General features: G+C 26.4%; 1 protein-coding gene across 2 annotated transcripts in view; it reads left to right on the top strand.

The window, feature by feature from the left end:
• LOC119605591 overlaps positions 1-19,811 on the top strand; it is a 150,065-nt gene that overhangs the window by 62,172 nt on the left and 68,082 nt on the right. For both annotated transcript variants that reach the window (XM_037958797.1, XM_037958796.1), the window contains one exon: positions 2,689-2,733. The gene's annotated coding sequence lies outside the window, so the exon portion shown is untranslated. The remainder of the gene's footprint in view (positions 1-2,688; positions 2,734-19,811) is intronic.

Below are 19,811 nucleotides of genomic sequence, written 5' to 3'. Positions count from 1 at the left end.
CATTGAAAATTGTACGATCAGTAGATTTTCCATAAAATATTTCACGATCAGTAGATTTTTTATAGAAAATTTCTCTATGATAAGATTATATATAGACATTTTCACTCTATAATTTTCAAGATCAGTATAATTTTCTATAGCAAATTTCACGATCAGTATGACTTCTGTAGAAAATTTAAAGATCAGTTTGATTTTCTATAGAGAACTTCACGATCAGTATGTTTTCTTATAGAAAATTCCATGATCAGTGCGATTTTCTATACAAAATTTTATGATCAATAGATTTTATTTAGTCAATTTCACGATCAGTAGATTTTCTATAGAAATTTTCAAGATCAGTAGATTTTCTAAAGAAAATTTCACGATCAGACTGGTTGTTTATAGAAAATTTCACAATCAATATGATTTTCTATAGAAAATGTCGCGATCATTATTATTTCCTATAGAATATTTCACGATCAGTACGATATTTTATAGAAAATTTCATGATCAGTATGGTTTTCTATAGAAAACTTCACGATCATTTTCCATAGAAAATTTCACGATCAGAGTGATTTTTCATAGAAAATTTCACGATCAATACGATTTTCTATAGAAAATTTCACGATCAGTATGATTTCCTATAGAAGGTTAAGCGATCAGTAGATTTTCTATGAAAAAATTCCCGATCAGTAGATTTTCTATAGAAAATTTCACGATCAGAGTGATTTTCTATAGAAAATTTCACGATCAATATGATTTTCTATAGAAAATTTCACGATCAGTTGATTTTCTATAGGAAATTTCACGAATGGTATGACCTCTGTAGAAAATTTAAAGATCTGTTTGATTTTCTATAGAAAATTTCACGATCATTATGATTTATTATAGAAAATTTCACTATCAGTATAATTTGCTACAAAAATTTTCAAGATCAATATAATTTTCTATACGATCAGTATGATTTCCTATAGAAACTTTCACGATCAGTATGATTTCCTAAAGAAAATTTCGCGATCAGTAGAGTTTCTATGGAAAATTTCATGGTCAATAGATTTTCTACAGACAATTTCACGATCAGCACGATTTTTTGTAGAAAACTTCACGATCAGTTTATTTTCTATACAAAATTTCACTATCAGTATGTTTTTTTATAGAAAATTTCAGGATCAGTGCGATTTTCTATAGAAAATTTCATGATCGCTAGATTTTATTTAGTAAATTTTACGATCCGTAGATTTTCTATAGAAATTTTCAAGATCAGTAGATTTTCTAAAGAAAATTAAATTGATTTTCTATAGAATATTTCACGATCAGTATGATTTCCTATAGAAAATTTCACGATCAATACGATTTCCCATAGAAAATTTCACGATCAGTATGATTTTCCATAGAAAATTACACTATCAGTATGATTTTCCATAGAATATTTCACGATCAGTGGATTTTTTATAGAAGTTTTCACAATCAGTATGATTTTCTATAGAAAATTTCACGAGCAGTATGATTTTCTATAAAAAATTTCACGATCAGAAGATTTTCTATAGAAAATTTCACAATCAGTATGATATTCTATAGAAAATTTCACGATCAGTATGATGTTCTATAAAAAATTTCACGATAAGTAGATTTTCTATAGAAATTTTAACGATCACTAAATTTTTTTATAGAAAATTTCACGATCAGTAGATTTTCTATAGAAAATTTCATGATCACTAGATTTTCCTTAGTAAATTTCACGAGCAGTATGATTTTCTATAGAAAATGTCACGATTAGTAGATTTTCCATAGAAACTTATCCATTCAAGAAGAAAGCATTTTCCCACAACATTCCACTGTTCCAGCGGCCTGTAGTTATAATATTTTTTTCTTAAGTACCGTATTCTAAATAGTTGTTTAAAAGAAGACAAGACTACGACAACAACTACAACAGCAACAAAAACGTTTTACAATTCGTTAAACAGGTGTGGCTGTTGTCTAAACTTGAGCTGGCAAAAAAAAAAAAATTGTGAAAAAAAAACATAAACAATATCGAATTTATTTTTTTGCTATGGTAAAGTCATTTTTGTTCGTATGTATAATTTTTTGGTACAGTTCATTATATTGACAGTTATGTCTAACAATAAATAAGACAGCGCAGCGCACTAGGCACTTTTTTAGCGAACGTTTAAACAAAATGTACTCATTTAAAATACTTGTTGGTTTGTTTTTTTTTGCAACTTACAAACATACAATTCATGTAAAAATACTATTTTAAGGTCTATTTAATTTTAGAATTTTAGCTTGGAGATAAAATATAGTCATACATATTAAAGAAGTGGAACAATTTGTAACACGAAAGAACTAATCCGAAACTGGGATTAAGATTTTATACTCCACATCACTATAAGCGTTTGAGGTGATCAATAAGAACAATCGATTGAGAATTGTTTTCGATTTAAGTCAATTTAACATTGTCCGTCCGTCTTGTAAAAGATGGACGGACATTTAAAGAGAGTGCTGGGAAACATTTGCTCTCTATTTGCTTTAGCGCTTATTCTCTCGCTTATAGAAGTCATGATTTGTAATCAATGAAATGTCTCAGTTTAATACAGTATTTGCCAGCCGACTACAACTTCTATAATTTTTATCATTTTAATAAAATCTCTTTAAAATAAATTTATTTAAAAACCTCTAATCAATTATTTTAATCTTGTCTTCTCTTTACAGATTTTCCAGCCTTCTTTTTGTTCGCAATTCTAACATCTACATCAAGTAAGTTTTTATTTCTAAAATTTTTTTCCTTTGAAAAAATACTCCCAAGATTTTATATTTATTTCAAACAATTTATATTTAACTATTATTAAGCGTTTTAATAACATTTGACCTCTTTTAGTTTCATTGCCTTTTTTAAAGTGTTTCTCTCTTTTAGCTTTAAAGAATTATTATTTAATGCGTTTAATAGTTATATAAATTATCTGCTAATTAAGTTCTTTTTTTTTTTTGCTTCTTTTACATTATTGTAAGTTTTTTTTTGTATTTTTCAATTCCAGTTAATTACTGCACGTAGTTCATTACAATTTCTAACCACAAAATTTACATTAAAATAACATATTAATACCAAAAATTATCTGTAAATGTCAGTTAAGAATTTGTAAGGAATTAAGGCGGTGTGGTATTATTGTTTAGAGGAAAATAGTTAATAAATTTTTATTAAAAAATACATTTTTCTCAAAAATTTTAATTTTTGTAAAAAAAAAAAATAAGATTTTCATAAAATTTAATAAATTTAACGATCAGTAGATTTTCTATAGAAAATTTCACAATCAGTATATTTTCTAAAGAAAATTTCACAATCAGTCAATTTTCTAAAGAAAATTTAACGATCTGTAGATTTTCTATAGAAAATTTCACGATCAGTATGATTTTCCATAGAAAATTTCACGATCAGTAAATTTTCTATAGAAAATTTCACAATCAGTATGATTTTCTATAGAAAATTTCACGATCAGTATGATTTTCTATAGAAAATTTCACGATCAGCATGATTTTCTATAGAAAATATCACGAACAGTATGATTTTCTATAGAAAATTTCACGATCAGTATGATTTTCTAGAGAAATTTTCAAGATCAGTATGATTTTCTATAGAAAATATCACGATCAGTATGGTTTTCTATAGAAAATTTCACTGTCAGTAGATTTTCTATAGAAAATTTCACGATCAGTATGATTTTCTATAGAATATTTCACGATCAGTATGATTTTCTATAGAAAATTTCACGTTCAGTATGATTTTCTAGAGAAAAATTTCACGATCAGTATGATTTTCGAGAGAAAATTTCATGATCAGTATCATTTTCTATAGAAAATTTCACGATCAGTATGATCTTCTACAGAAAATTTCATGGTCAGTATGATTTTCTATAGAAAATTTCACGATCAGTGTGATTTTCTATAGAAAATTTCACGATCAGTATGATTTTCTGTAGAAAATTTAACAATCAGTATGATTTTCTATAGAAAATTTCACGATTAGTATGATTTTCTATAGAAAATTTAATGATCAATAGGTTTCTTTCTTTTCTTCTACAGAAAATTTCATGGTCAGTATGATTTTCTATAGAAAATTTCACGATCAGTAGATTTTCTATAGAAAATTTCACTATCAGTAGATTTTCTATAGAAAATTTCACGAACAGTATGATTTTCTAGAGAAAATTTCACGAACAGTATGATTTTCTAGAGAAAATTTCACGATCAGTAGATTTTCTATAGAAAATTTCACGATCAGTAGATTTTCTATAGAAAATTTCACGATCAGTAGATTCTCTATAGAAAATTTCACTATCAGTATGATCTTCTACAGAAAATTTCACGATCAGTATGAGTTTCGAGAGAAAATTTCATGATCAGTATCATTTTCTACAGAAAATTTCACGATCAGTATGATCTTCTACAGAAAATTTCATGGTCAGTATGATTTTCTATAGAAAATTTCACGATCAGTAGATTTTCTATAGAAAATTTCACTATCAGTAGATTTTCTATAGAAAATTTCACGATCAGCACGATCTTCTACACAAAATTTCATGCTCAGTATGATTTTCTATAGAAAATTTCACGATCAGTGTGATTTTCTATAGAAAATTTCACGATCAGTATGATTTTCTGTAGAAAATTTAACAATCAGTATGATTTTCTATAGAAAATTTCACGATTAGTATGATTTTCTATAGAAAATTTAATGATCAATAGGTTTCTTTATAGAAAATTTAACGATCAGTAGATTTTTTTTAGAAAATTTCACGATCACGAACGACCAGTAGATTTATATTTATATTTTTTTACGATCAGTTAATACAAAACTACACGATCAGTATATTTTCTATAGAAAATTGAGCGTTAAATAAGATTTGTTAGAGATGGTTGTCTGGACAATCTACTTTTAAAGCATTTTTTATGAATCTCTCACTAAAAATTCAGATATTCAAGATTATTCAAATCTTACTACTCGAAACTACCCAACTAAAAAAATTATGCATATTTATTAGAATATTCTGCATATTGATTAATAGTTTATGTACTTTTGCTGAAATACATTTTGTATTTTTAAGCAAATATCAAACTATTTTATGTCACCGCTGTTGCTGCCTGTTAAAATAATAAATCAATATTGACATTATGCTTGGACTCAATAATTTTTCGAATTGCCAGTAAATAGATGAAATATTTATTTTATGTTTTTATGGTTGTATATTTAACAACATTTTTAAAATGTACTTGTTTAAAATACAAATAGTAATAACATATAAAAACATGCATAAACATAAATTGTTAATTTTAGATCATGTCAATAATGTGTTTTAATAACTTGACAGCATACATGCATAGTTAAGTAGCAGAATGTAGTAAATATACAGGGGCTGGTTTAAAAAAATGTATTTGCTAAAGGCATATTTATATTTTAATTATAATATAGACTATCTGATCATCAATTGTGCGATCAGTTTCTAGAGAAAATTTTACGATCGATTCTTTTCATAAAGAAAATTATGCAATTGGTAGATTTTTCTATAGAAGAATAGATTTTGCGATCAAAATTTGTAGGATCAGTATTTTTTGTATAGAAAATTGCACGATCAGTAGAAGGTCAACTGATCATAATGCAGACAAATCTGTTGCTACATTATCACAGCTTCACACAACCTGCTGATCTTGATCCAATCTTGATCTTTGGCAAACATATTAGACATTCTGTATTTATAAACTAAATTTTACTTAATCAAGGCCCTGTTAATTCCAGCTGGGATTTGTTTTTATTATTTATTATTCTGCATTGATATTTCTATCAATTTTAGCTTTTTGATATAATATCTCTATATGATTTATAATTTCATTGTTGTTTGCGTTTGCAATATAAAGTTTAATTAATGTTGCTCTAAAATGTAACATGTTAATGATACAGGTGCCTGGCTAAAAGCCAATTATGTCCTTGAGTCAACTCAATAATGAATAAAAATTTGCAACAATCGCATAAACACCAATAAACCATGAGCCTCAAAAGTTAATAAACACTAAACAAAACCTAAAAATATTATACAAATAGTATGAAAACTTATATAATATTACTGAAGCCTTTAGATTTTTTAACTCAAATTTATGTTTTCTAGAAATTTAACATAATCAACTTCAGCTGTTAACTCACTTTTAACGCTCACTGTAAAAAAAGCAACATATTTGCAAAATTATGTTTAACTTGTAAAGCTTATTTTCAAAATGTTTATATTCATTTGTATGTGGTAAATGTGTATTCATATTTATTTACAACACACATACACACACTCACACATGTATCGATTATTGGTTGAAATCTATACGGCAAATTTTAAACAATTAAATTTAAATTGTCATTTTATATGACAGCCAAATAGCGAATGTAACAAATTATATGATTAGAGGTTAAATTCATATGTAACCGACAGCATCAGGTTTAAATTAAGAATTTTTTAAATTATAAATTTTTAAATTAGTTAAATACTTTTTGAATTTCAAATTAAATTTCAGTTATTATTTAAAATTTCAGCTATCAACAGTAGTAAAAGGTGGACAACGCACAGTGGTATAGGAAAAAAAAAAGAGGGAAATAATTCGGTAACTTCTAAACGGTTAATCCGATTTTAATGAAATTTGGTATGCACAAAGAGGAGGTGTTGTCGAGTTTAGGTTTTGAATTTGGACCTTATAGGCCAACCAGGGGCCCGGCGGGGGGTCCTCAAATGAGGACACCTCGGCTATGTTAAATTTTTAAAACGATCCTATTTCTTCATTTGAGTTCCGATTTAAAAAAAATTTCGTATATAGAATCTCCTCATTGAGCACTATAAAAAATGTCGTCGTAGCAGTAAATTATCTCTTATAGTTTAGGAGATATTCGCATTTGAATATTAAAATTTTAAAATTTTTACCGTCCTTACTTTAGTTTTTTTGATAATAGCAGGTCCAAATATTTCCGATTTTCGCCATTTTTTTTTTATTTGCTTAACAACAAGTTTATATACCAAGCAGTGAAAGAATTATGTAAAAATCATGACTGAGTCCAAAGTTATAGGCATTTAAATTTAAAAAATTAAAAAAAGGCGATTTTTTGTCATTTTTTTGGGAAAAAAGTATCTTTTTCTTTTTAAGTTATCTAAAAAGTTTCTAAGAAGATGTATATAGAATTTATACTTTTTGGAAAGCTGACTTTACATAAAATACGATAAATGAAACAAAACCTAAAAATTTTTGATACCGAGGCGACCAGGTCCATCCAAAAAAACCCTATTTTTTATGGAAAATTAAATTTTGAGCAAAAATTCTCAAATCGCATAGTCGATATCAAATTATAGTGATCTGTTTTATATGACCCAATAAGTTCTTAATCATTTTGTAACGGGTTTCGATAACCCCGCCCCTGGTATGGATATAATAGGCAAAAAACCAAAAAATCCCATTTTTGGGATTTTTTAAAACTTTTTTGGGAATTCCGGGATTTCTAATAAGAAAATTCGAAATTTTTATTTAATTTTGGATTTTGAGTAAAAAAATCTACCTAACTGTAAAATTTCATCAAAAAATATTCATAAATAAAATTTTTATTGCAATTTGAAAAATTTGTATCTTCGCAAAAACTGAATAAAAAACATTTTTTAATTTTTTTTAAAAAAAGTATTCCGCGAATTTTTTAATTTTCAAAAATTATATACAGTTTTGAAAAATAGACAAAATTACCTTTCCATTGATATATAACATGCCTACCTAATGTTTTTTAAGTGACAAATTAATTAGGGAAAACTCAACATCTTTTAGAAAATTTGCCTAGCACTATTATTTTCATCCATAAGGTTAACTCTTAAATTTGTTACATATATGGATGAAAATAATAGTGCTAGGTAAATTTTCTAAAAGATGTTGAGTTTTCCCTAATTAATTTGTCACTTAAAAAACATTAGGTAGGCATGTTATATATCAATGGAAAGGTAATTTTGTCTATTTTTCAAAACTGTATATAATTTTTGAAAATTAAAAAATTCGCGGAATACTTTTTTTAAAAAAAATTAAAAAATGTTTTTTATTCAGTTTTTGCGAAGATACAAATTTTTCAAATTGCAATAAAAATTTTATTTATGAATATTTTTTGATGAAATTTTACAGTTAGGTAGATTTTTTTACTCAAAATCCAAAATTAAATAAAAATTTCGAATTTTCTTATTAGAAATCCCGGAATTCCCAAAAAAGTTTTAAAAAATCCCAAAAATGGGATTTTTTGGTTTTTTGCCTATTATATCCATACCAGGGGCGGGGTTATCGAAACCCGTTACAAAATGATTAAGAACTTATTGGGTCATATAAAACAGATCACTATAATTTGATATCGACTATGCGATTTGAGAATTTTTGCTCAAAATTTAATTTTCCATAAAAAATAGGGTTTTTTTGGATGGACCTGGTCCCCTCGGTATCAAAAATTTTTAGGTTTTGTTTCGTTTTGTTATCGTATTTTATGTAAAGTCAGCTTTCCAAAAAGTATAAATTCTATATACATCTTCTTAGAAACTTTTTAGATAACTTAAAAAGAAAAAGATACTTTTTTCCCAAAAAAATGACAAAAAATCGCCTTTTTTTAATTTTTTAAATTTAAATGCCTATAACTTTGGACTCAGTCATGATTTTTACATAATTCTTTCACTGCTTGGTATATAAACTTGTTGTTAAGCAAATAAAAAAAAAATGGCGAAAATCGGAAATATTTGGACCTGCTATTATCAAAAAAACTAAAGTAAGGACGGTAAAAATTTTAAAATTTTAATATTCAAATGCGAATATCTCCTAAACTATAAGAGATAATTTACTGCTACGACGACATTTTTTATAGTGCTCGATGAGGAGATTCTATATACGAAATTTTTTTTAAATCGGAACTCAAATGAAGAAATAGGATCGTTTTAAAAATTTAACATAGCCGAGGTGTCCTAATTTGAGGACCCCCCGCCGGGCCCCTGGTTGGCCTATAAGGTCCAAATTCAAAACCTAAACTCGACAACACCTCCTCTTTGTGCATACCAAATTTCATTAAAATCGGATTAACCGTTTAGAAGTTACCGAATTATTTCCCTCTTTTTTTTTTCCTATACCACTGTGCAACGGAGCACTTCAGAAGTGGAAACTTTTAATATCAAATACGATCAAGTAGATTTTCTTTAGAATCATACAAGATTAGTAGATTTTCAATAGAAAATTTCACGATTAGTATGATTTTCTACAGAAAATTTCGCGATCAGTATTATTTTGTACAGAAAATTTCACGATCACAAGATTTTCTATAGAAAATGTCACAATCAGTATATTTTCTATTAAAAATTTCACGATCAGTAGATTTTCTATAGAAAATTTTACAATCATTATGATATTCTATAGAAAATTTCACGATCAGTACATTTGCTATAAAAAATATCACGATTTGCAGATTTCCTATAAAAAATTTCACGATCAGTATGATTTTCTACAGAAAATTTCACGATCAGTAAACTTTCTATAGAAAATTTCACGATCAGTGAACTTTCTATAGAAAACTTAACGATCAGTAAACTTTCTATAGAAAACTTCACGATCAGTATGATTTTCAATAGAAAATTTAACGATCAGTATGATTTTCTATAGCAAATTTTACGATCAGTATGATTTTCTATAGAAAATTTCACGATCAGTATGATTTTCTATAGAAAATTTCACGATCAGTATGATTTTCTATAGAAAATTTCACGATCTGTATGATTTTCTATAGAAAATTTCACGATCAGTATGATTTTCTATAGAAAATTTCACGATCAGTATGATTTTCTATAGAAAATTTCACGATCAGTATGATTTTCTATAGAAAATTTCACGATCAGTATGATTTTCTATAGAAAATTTCACGATCAGTATGATTTTCTATAGAAAATTTCACGATCACTGGATTTTCTATAGAAAATTTCACGATCAGTATGATTTTCTTTAGAAATGAGTAGATCTTCTATAGAAAATTTAACGATCAGTATGATTTTCTATAGAAATTTTACGATCAGTATGATTTCTATAAAAAATTTAACGATCAGTATGATTTTCTAAAGAAAATTTCTTTGGAAAAAATAAAAAATTTCACTATTAGTAGATTTTCTAAGAAAATTTCACAATCAATAGATTTTGTATAAAAAATTTCATGATCAGTAGATTTTCTATAGAAAATTGCACGATCAGTACGATATTCTATAGAAAACTTCACGATCAGTATAATTTTCTATAAAAAATTTCACGATCATTATGATTTTCTATAGAAAATTTCACGATCACTATGAATTTCTAAAGAAAATTTCAGGATCAGTATGATTTCTTACAGAAAATTTCACGATCAGTTGAGTTTCTGTAGAAAATGTCACAATCAGTAGATTTTCTATAAAAAAAAATTCACGATCAGTGTGATTTTCTGTAGAAATTTTCACGATCAATAGATTTTCTATAGGAAATGCCACAATCAGTATATTTTCTACAAAAAATTTCACGATCAGTAGATTTTCTATAGAAAATTTCACGATCAGTATGATTTTCTATAAATTTTCTATAGAAAATTTCACGATCACGATATAAAAAATGATACAATCAGTATAGATTTTCTTTATAAAAATACACGATCAATAGATTTTCTATTGAAAATTGTACGATCTGTAGATTCTTTGTATAAAACTTGACTAAAATTAAAATTTTGTAACTTTATCCAACTTTTCTCATTCATAACTTTGACAACAAACTTAACAATGGCCGCAAATGGTGAATTTGACATTGATGGGGGTGGGGGGCTAGATGGGTTGATTGAGATGTTAAACATAATGTAGGAGGATTCACATAAAACTGATGCGACCAGTTTATATGATCGTTTCATTATAATTTTATGACTTTGTATTGTTTTAGCAGTTTTTTATAAAATTTTGTTATATTGTTTTTTTATGATTTTTTTTCTTATTTATAAATTTATTAAAAAAATGTGCAGTTTTTGTCTTGATTAAATTCAACTGTATGAAAATATTTGTATTTATTTTTATTTTTTTATACATGTGATTTCTCTCTCTCTCCCTTTAACAATAGTACACTGAAAGTATTTATATATTTTTGAGTTGAAAATTTTTGCAATTGTTTATTTGTTTAAAGGCAAAAATGAAAAAATGAAAAAAAATCTATTTGAGAAACGTGATATGGAATTTTAATGAACAATAAATATTTTTTTTTTTTTTTTGGTTCGTTGGTTGGTTGTATATATTTTATATCAATTTTGATGATGGTTGGTTGTACAGCAAAATATGATGATTTTTGATTTGTTCTGCAAATAAGAGTTTTAAAATGTTTAAAGGAATTTTATTGTTGTTGTGGTGCAGTAATATGAAAAATATTTGATTTAATTTTCATTTGATAATTTTTCTTTATAGAAAGAGAATTTAGAAAAATGTGATTAGATTTTGGTTTAAATTTAAATGAAAATCCCAAAAGTGGACTTAATCTAATTGGACATTAACTAAATCCTATATATATGAGATAAATTAATAGTTATCTCCTTAAAATGACAGTGTTTGAGTGTCACAAATCAATATTTATTTAATAATTGTGTCATAAACAAACATTGTATTAAGAACTTTCTAATCATCATCAAGTCTACGCCAACAACAATAGAGGAGAGTGAATAATACCTCTTCATAATTAACATTTTGACAACTTATTTCAAAGCACTAAAAAACACTACACAACAAAAAACACTATCTACCAGGGGGCAGCCTTAAAAGCCTTGAAACACAAGAAAATAATTTTACCTTAAGGTCCCCCCCAACACAGTCACAATACACAACCATTAACAAAACAACACCAAAAAAGAAGCAAATGATAAATTTGAGGGAGTCAAGTCTTTAAAAACAATTAATGACCAAGGGAATAAAAATTACTCATACTCATGATTCCACAAAGACATATTTCTTTAATGTTATTGTATGTTTATTTTTTTCATTTATAATTTTGGTAGCGCGATGAAAGTCAGATAAAAATCACCAAAAAAGAAAAAAATAATGGCCAAAGAATTACCCCAAAACAAATTTATTATTTATTCATAATAGTCGTAATATTTTACAAGTATTGTTGTTGTCTATTAAAATGTTTTAGGGAAACAAAAACTAAACAATCAAATTTAAAATTTTTAAACAAAAATTTAATAAAATAATGGAGAAAGTTTTCTTTTTTATAGGGAATATAATTAAAGTTTGACTTTTGACCGCAAACAATTAAAATTTTATTTTATTTTTTGTCAAAATTTTGTGTGTGTGTGAATTAAAACTGCTAATGCTATTTGAACGATTTGAAACAGGTTTAAATCTCAAGTGATCGCAAGTGATTATTAACGAGAAAACCAACTGTTTGCAAAATTTTTTAAAGAAAATCTACTGATCGCAAAATTGTCTATAGAAAATCTACCGATCGCAAAATTTTCTATAAAAAAATGTACTGATCGAATAATTTTCTATATAAAATTTACTGATCGTCCAATTTTCTATAGAAAATCTATTGATCGTATAGTTTTCTATAGAAAATCTACTGATCATCCAAAATTTTTCAATATAAAATATATAAAATTCACTGATCATAAAATTTTCTATATAAAATCTACTGATCGTGCAAAATTTTTCAATAGAAAATGTATTGATCGTACTATTTTCTATAGACAATCTACTGATCTTACGATTTTTTACAGAAAATCTACTGATCGTCTAATTTTGTATGATCATCCAATTTTCTATAGAAAATCTACTGATCATACAATTTTCTATAGAAAATCTATTGAACGTATAGTTTTCTATATAAAATCTACTGATTGTACGAAAAATCTACTGATCGTCTATAGAAAATCTACAGATCATACAATTTTCTATAGAAGAAAATCTACTGATCAATTTTATATAGAAAATCTATTCATCGTACGATTTTTTACAGAAAATCTACTGATCGTCTAATTTTCTATAGAAAATCTACTGATCATAGAATTTTCTATAGAAAATCTACTGATCGTCTAATTTTCTAAAGAAAATCTATTGATCATCTTATTTTCTATAGAAAATCTATTGATCGTACAATATATTTCTATAAAAACTCTACTAATCTTAAATTTTTCCAGAGAAAACCTACTGATTGTACAATTTTCTATTGAAAATCTACCGATCGTTGAATTTTATATAGAAAATCTACTAATCGTTGTATTTTCTTTAGAAAATCTACTGATCATACAATTTGATATAAAAACTCCACTGATTTTCTATTGAAAATCTACTGATCTTTAAATGTTCGAATGAAAATCTACTGATCGTAAAATTTTCGATAGAAAATCTACTGATCGTACAATAATTTTCAATAAAAAATCGACTGATCGTACAAGTTTCTATAGAAGACCTACTGAACGAAAATTTTTTTATAGAAAATCGACTGATCGGTCAATTTTCTATATAAAATCTACTGATCGTACAATAATTTTCAATAAAAAATCGACTGATCGTAGGAGTTTCTATAAAAGATCTATTGATCGAAAAATTTTCTATAGAAAATCCACTGATCGTACAATTTTTTATAGAAAATCTACTGATCGTACAATTTTCTATAGAAAATCTACTGATCATGCAATTTTCTATAGAAAATCTACTGATCGTGTAGTTCTCTATGGAACATACTGATTAGAAAACTAATTGTTTACATTTTTTTAAAGAAAACTGTTAACTTAGGTAATTTTTTATAGAAAACTGATCGTGGATCACAAATTTCTATAAAGAATTAATCGGTGATACAATTTCCTGTAGAAAACTAGAAAACTTTCTATAAAAATCTAATCATTGACTTTGGAAACTGATCGTTGACAAAATCTGCTATGGAAAACTAGTCGTGGATACAATATATGGACAGTGATGAATGCTTATAGCATTCATCGTGCTTATAGCATTATAGTGATCGTTGTCTCAATATATTATATAGCATCGCAGTTATATTCCTTAGCAGAAACCTGATCGTGATCACAACTTTCAATAGAAAATAGATCATAGACATCAGTTTTAGAAAACTGCTCGATATTATTTTGAATAAAAAACTGAACGTTGACACGATCGTTGATGTATAGAAAACTAATCGTAGACAAACTTTTTTTGAGAAAACTGATCGATGAAACAATTTTCTAAGGAAAACTAATTATTTTTCATTATTTGTTTAGAAAACTGATCGCAAACACAATTATACCATGGAAAGTGATCGTAGATACATATTTCTATAGAGAAGTGATCGCTGCCTCAATATTATATAGAAAACTGTCATACGTTTGTATAGAATATATTGGAAATTTGTTTAAAGAAAACTGATTGCTGTTATATTTTTAAGTAGAAAACTGGTCGTGATCATTACTTTCAATAGAAAATAGATCATAGGCATCATTTTTAGAAAACTGATCGACATTATTTTGAGTAAAACACTGATCGTATATAGTTTTCTGTAGATAAGTGATTTGCTGCCACAATTTTCTTTAAACACTAGCGATCGTTGATGTTTAGAAAACTGAGAAAAATGATCGATGAAACAATTTTCTAAAGAAAACTACTTTTTTTCATTATTTTTTTTTAGAAAACTTATCGCAAACACAATTATAAAATGGAAAAACTGAATGGAAAGTGATCGTTGATACACATTTCTATAGAAAAGTGATCGTTGCCTCAATTTTATATAGAAAACTGACATATGTTTGTAAAGAAAATATTGAAAATTTGTTTAAAGAAAACTGATCGCTGTTATATTTTTAAGTAGAAAATTGATCGTGATCATTACTTTCAATAGAAAACAGATCATTTTAAGAAAACTGATCGACATTATTTTTCATTATTTTCTATAGAAAACTGTTCTCAAACACAATTATACAATGGAAAGTGGTCATTTCTATAGAAAAGTGATCGTGGCCTCAATTTTATATAGAAAACTGTAATACGTTTTTATAGAAAATATTAAAAATTTGTTTAAAGAAAACTGATTGCTGTTATATTTTTTAGTTGAAAACTGATCGTGATCATTACTTTTAATAGAAAACAGATCATAGGCATCATTTTTAGAAAACTGATCGTGGACATTATTTTAAGTAATAAACTGATCGTGATCGTTACAAACTTCTATATAAAACTAATCGTTGATAGAACTTTTAATAGAAAATCGTTTGTAGTTTGTTTTTATAGATAACTGATCATTTTCTAAAATTTTCCATTGATGCTGATCGTCGATAAAATGTTCTATAGAAAACAGGATCGTTGATACAATTCTCCATAGAAAACAGGATCGTTGATACAATTCTCTATAGCAAACAGATTGTTAATAGAATTTTTAATTGAAAACTAATCGTTGTTGCAAATTTCTTTAGATTACTGATCGTAACCAGGAAACCATTCACACTCATTCAATTTAAAGTAAACACAAAGTTTAAAATAAAAACTTTTGATTTCCTTAAAAAAGAAATCAAATAAATATTTATTATTTAAACTTAAATCCACAATAAATACAGATTTCTGTTGGCCTCAAATTTCATTAAAAAACCATCAAATATTTTGATTTCAAATTCATTTCTAAATCCTTTTTTCAGTTTATTTTATGACATAATATGTACTTGGCAGTGAGTTTGTGTGTGTGCGTTTGTGTGTATGAAAGAGAGTGAAATTTGAGATTTTATCATAAAAATAATAAAAATAAAAACAAAATTGTTATTTTCTTGTTTGATGGATTTTGGTGCTTTCACATGTACGAATAATAATAGAACATGTGCTCACACTATTAGAAATACATGTATATTGTACATAGTATACATAAAAATGTGATATTAGATGGGACCCCAAAAAGGAGTTTAAAGGACTTTTTTTAAGAACTTTTAAAATTTTGTTATTTTTTGTTAAGAACCATCGAATTTTCCATTCTATTTTTAAGATTTCGTATAAAGTCACAAATTTTAGATTTTTTTTTTTTCAGGAACCTTATTAATTATATTTTCACTATACATATGACCTACATGTCCAAACAATGAATGGTTTTGTATATGTGTATGTGTTTATCCTTAACATATTGTTTATGGTATTAGAGAGTTGAGTTGTGTCATTATTATACCATTTTAATTCTAACTTTTTTTCTCTTTATGAGTCAGAAAGCCCGCAAGCCACAAACATACATAACAATTGGGATGAAGAAAAATATAGAGTGTAAATGTATTGGAAAGCAACATGTATATAGTTTATCCTTTTATACAATTAGATTTTTTATCCTGCTGGTTGTTATAATCTTTCTATTAATTTTCTTTAAAAACTTTATAATTTTATAAGTAGATTGTTATGTTATGTTATGTCATATGACAAAATATATATCTTCGTCTTGAGATCATTATTTGTTTTGTTTAATGTTATTAATGTGTTTAGTGTGGTTTAATATTTCTATATGTATTTGTTTTTCTAAATACAATTGTGGTAAGTATTTACTTAGTTATCCCTTAAAAACTGTTGCATACTTTGAGGTCATCAATTATTTTATGGGTTTGGGGAAAAGCTAACAAATATTCCAAACAAATCTCTACATGTGGTCTCTTAAATTTAAAGTCTTGTTATTTTACTATCACATTCAACAAGATTATGAAAGAGATTTTTATGTGGAACAACAACAAATACAAGTTTAATGGAAATGTCACTATGGGTTGTATGTTCATTTATTTCTCTAGAGAAAATAATATTTGCAATCAGTTTTCTATATAAAATGATATCAACGATATATTTTCTTTAAACAATTGTCACCATAATAGAAAGTTTTCAGTTCAGAAAGTTATCAGTTTTCTATAGAGAATTGTTTCAATGACACATTTTATTTACACTAATGTCTCAAAGATCAATTTTGTATAGAAAATTCTATCAACGATCAGTTTTCTATAGAAAATTAAATTAACGATCAGTTTGCTATTAAAAATTTGATTAACGATCAGTTTCATAGAGATAATTTTATCAGCGTTCAGATTTCTTTAGAAAATTCTCTCAACGATCAGTTTTCTATAGAAAATTGCAACAAAGATCAGTTTTCTATAGAAAACTTCATCAACGATCGAAGTTTTCTAAAGAAAATTGTATCAACGATCAGTTTTCTATAGAAAATTGCAGCAAAGATCAGTTTTCTATAGCAAATTCTGTCAATGATAAGTATTTTATAGTATCACGATCACTTTTCTATAGAAAATTTAATCAACAATTAAGTTTTTTTACAGAATATTGTATCAATTATCAGTTTTCTATAAAAGTTTGAATCAACGATCAGTTTTCTATACAAAATTGTATCAACGATCAGTTTTATATAGAAAATTCTATCAACGATAAGTATTTTATTGTATCACGATCACTTTTCTATAGAAAATTTAATCAACCATCAGGTTTTTTTTATAGAACATTGTATCAGTTAACAGTTTTCTTCAAAAAGTTGAATCAACGATCAGTTTTCTTTGGAACATTGGAACAACGATCAGTTTGCTATTAAAAATTCGATTAACGATCAGTTTTCTATACAAAATTGTATCAACGATCAGTTTTATATAGAGAATTTTATCAATGATCAGATTTCTATAGAAAACTCTATCAACGAACGGTGTTTCCTAAAGAAAATTGTGTCAACGATCAGTTTTCTATACAAAATTGCAACAAAGATCACTTTTCTATTACAAGTTCTGTTAACAATAAGTATTTTATAGAGAATTGCATCACAATTTAATCAATGAACAGTTTTTTTATAGAACGTTGTATAAATGATCAGTTTTCTATAAAAAGTTGAATCAACGGTAAGTTTTTTATAGAAAATTGGAACAACGATCAGTTTGCTATAGAAAATTCTATTAACGATCACTTTTCTATAGAAAATTGCAACAAAGATCAGTTTTCTATTGTAAATGTCTGTCAACGATAAGTATTTTATAGAGAATTTTATCAACGATCTGTTTTCTGTAGAAAATTGAATCAACGATCAGTTTTGTTTTACAGAACGTTGCATCAACGATCAGTTTTCTTTAGAAAATTGTATCAATTTTAAACAGTTTTCCATTGTAGGTTTTATCAGCGATCACTTTTCTACAGAAACGATCAGTTTTTCCTTAGAAAAACTCTATCAACAAAGAACTGTTTTTTAGAAAGTTGTTTCAATGATCAGTTTTCTATAGAAAATTGTATCAACGATCGGTTTTCTATAGAAAATTCAACAAACGATTAGTTTTCTAAAGAAAATTGTAACAACGATCGGTTTTCTATAGAAAATTGTATCAACAATCAGTTTTCTATAGCAAATTGTATCAACGATCAGTTTTCTATAGAAAATTTTATCAAAAATCCGTTTTTTGTGGGAAGTTGAATGAACGATCAGTTTTTTATAAAAATTGTATCAACGATAAGTATTCTATAGAAAGTTGTATTAACGATAGTTTTTTTTTTTTAAAGAAAATTGTATCAACAATCAGCATTCTGTAGAAATTTATATCAACGATCGGTTTTCTGAGGAAAATTTTATCAATGATCAGTTTACTCTAGGAAACTGTATTAACGATCAGTTTTCTATAGAAAATTTTATCAACGATCAGTTATCTAAAGACCATTTTATCACCGATCAGTTTTCTATAGACAATTTTAACAACGATCAGGATTTTTTGTATTAACGATCAGTTTTTTATAAAAAAATTGTATCAACGATCAGTATTCTATAGAAAATTGTATTAACGATCAGTTTTTTTAAGAAAATTGTATCAATGATAACTGCGTTCTACAGAATATTCCAACAACAATCTGTTGTCTATTAAAATTTCTATTAACGATAAATGTTCTATAGAAAATGCTAACAACGATCAGTTTTATGTAGAAAATTTTATCAACGATCAGTTTTTTTATAAAACGTTGCATCAACGATCAGATTTCTGCAGATCGGCTTTCTACAGAAACTTGTATCAATGATCAACATTATACAAAAATTTCTTATATCATCGATCAGTTTTCTATAGAAAATTGTATCAAAGATCAGTTTTCTATGGGAAATTGCAACATATATCTATTAAAAATTCTACTAACCATCAATTTTCTATAGAAAATTGTGTCAACAATCAGTTCTCTAGATAAATTTGCAACAGCGATCAATTTTCTAGATAAATTTGCAATAACGATCAGTTTTCTTTAGAATGATCTAGCAGTGTTGAATAGAAAAGTTTTAGATATAAAATTGTGTATACGATCAGTTTTCTATAGAAAATTTAATGAGCTATCAGTTTTCAATAGCAAATTCTATCAGCGATCAGTATTACATAGAAAATCTAATTAACGATCAGTTTCGTATAGAAAATTATATTAATGATCAGTTGATGTACGATCAATTTTATAGGGAAAACTGTAACAAATATCAGTTTTTAATGAAAAACTTAATCAATAAACAGTTCACTGATCACAGAAGATCATAGCTACTGCTTTTCAATTGAATACCCTACACTCTATACAAAAACCTTAAATACTTGTCATATTTACAAGCAAAATAGCTCGTAATTGAGCCACATATCAACTATAATTGTTTCCGAGTAATATTGACTAAAAGCGCAAAAAAAATAGACCTAGACAAATATTCTACCTACAGTCATTTATTATAAAAAAGCAAAAAAAATAAAATAAGGAGGGGAACTTCCAAACCAGTAACCACTACACTAATAAACATACATGGAAACATTTCTTCAATGAAGTGTG

Source organism: Lucilia sericata, unplaced genomic scaffold (assembly GCF_015586225.1).
Source record: "Lucilia sericata isolate MDLA Ls3-8-SP2 unplaced genomic scaffold, ASM1558622v1 Contig000499F_arrow, whole genome shotgun sequence".
Classification (NCBI taxonomy): domain Eukaryota; kingdom Metazoa; phylum Arthropoda; class Insecta; order Diptera; family Calliphoridae; genus Lucilia; species Lucilia sericata.
This window is presented reverse-complemented; position numbering and strand designations above follow the sequence as displayed.